General features: G+C 62.3%; 1 long non-coding RNA gene across 1 annotated transcript; it reads right to left on the bottom strand.

The window, feature by feature from the left end:
- Positions 1-75: 75 nt before the first annotated feature.
- Positions 76-1,673, bottom strand: LOC122190694. Its single transcript, XR_006182202.1, has 2 exons — positions 1,599-1,673; positions 76-144 (listed from the first exon to the last, which is right to left on the bottom strand). It is a non-coding gene; the product is annotated as an uncharacterized LOC122190694 (long non-coding RNA).

Consider the following 1,673-nt stretch of genomic DNA (forward strand, 5'->3'; position numbering starts at 1 on the left):
GACGGGCGGCCGCGTTTTGTCGAAGGCTCCCATGGCGATTTTGAAGCCGGCGCCTTCGGCCAGCAGCACGTTTTCCTTGGGGATCCTCACGTCTTCGAAGACGATGCCTCTCGTGTCCGAGCAGCGCTGCCCCATGTTCAGCTCCTGCACAAAGACATGCAGGCCGTGCCGAACCGCGCTGTGGGTCTGGGGGTCATGGGGGTCCCTATGGGGTGCTGGAGGAGCATTGCGGTGCCCTAGGGAGTCCCTATGGGATCTGGGGGTCCCTATGGGGCTCTGTGGGATCCTAACACTGCCCTATAGGGTCCCTATGGGGTCTCTATGGGGCTCTGTGGGATCCTAGCAATGCCCTAGGGGGTCTCTATGGGGTCTCTATGGGATCTGGGGGTCCCTATGGGGTGCTGGAGGAGCCTGGCAGTGCACTAGGGGGTCCCTATGGGATCTAGGGGTCCCTATGGGGCTCTATGGGATCCTGGAGGTGCCCTATGGGGTTTCTATGGGATCTGGGGGTCCCTATGGGGTGCTGGAGGAGCCTGGTGGTGCCCTATGGGGTCTCTATGGGGCTCTGTGGGATCCTAACACTGCCCTATGGGGTCCCTATGGGTCTCTATGGGGCTCTGTGGGATCCTAGCAGTGCCCTATAGGGTCCCTATGGGGCTCTGTGGGATCCTAGCAGTGCCCTAGGGGGTCTCTATGGGGTCTCTATGGGATCTGGGGGTCCCTATGGGGTGCTGGAGGAGCATTGCGGTGCCCTAGGGAGTCCCTATGGGATCTAGGGGTCCCTATGGGGTCTCTATGGGGCTGTGGGGGATCCTGGCGGTGCCCTATGGGGTCCCTATGGGGCTCTAGGGGATCCTAGTGGCTCCCTATGGGGTCCCTATGGGGTCCCTATGGGGCTCTATGGGATCCTGGAGGTGCCCTATGGGGTCTCTATGGGATCTGGGGGTCCCTATGGGGTGCTGGAGGAGCCTGGTGGTGCCCTATGGGGTCTCTATGGGGCTCTGTGGGATCCTAGTGGCACCCTATGGGGTCCCTATGGGGATCTGGGGGTCCCTATGGGGCTCTGTGGGATCCTAGCAGTGCCCTATGGGGTCCCTATGGGGCTCTATGGGGCTCTGTGGGATCCTAGCAGTGCCCTAGGGGGTCTCTATGGGGTCTCTATGGGATCTGGGGGTCCCTATGGGGTCCCTATGGGGCTCTATGGGATCCTGGAGGTGCCCTATGGGGTCTCTATGGGGATCTGGGGGTCCCCATGGGGTCCCTATGGGGCTCTATGGGATCCTGGAGGTGCCCTATGGGGTCTCTATGGGGATCTGGGGGTCCCCATGGGGTCCCTATGGGGCTCTGTGGGATCCTGGTGGCGCCCCATGGGATCTATGGGTCCCTATGGGGTCTCTATGGGGCTCAGCGGCTCCCCCCAGAGGCCAGGAGGAGCTTCGGGCCCAAGGGCCGGACCCCAAAAAGCCATTCAGGGCCAGGATGGGGGGCGCCACCTCCAAGGACGGCCTGGGGGGCGGGGTTAAGAGCCACGCGTTAATTAATATGCAGGCGGCTAATTAAGCATTGAGGTAATGAGGGAGACCAGGCTGCAGCCCCACCTTCCGCCCCACGTGGATCCCAGGGCTGTCGGCGTCCAACACGAAACCTGTGAAGGCTTTGCTGGCTGGGGCTGA

This window comes from Lagopus leucura, unplaced genomic scaffold (assembly GCF_019238085.1).
Source record: "Lagopus leucura isolate 7727_CA_CO unplaced genomic scaffold, USGS_WTPT01 28839-0_obj-0_obj, whole genome shotgun sequence".
Taxonomy (NCBI): Eukaryota; Metazoa; Chordata; class Aves; order Galliformes; family Phasianidae; genus Lagopus; species Lagopus leucura.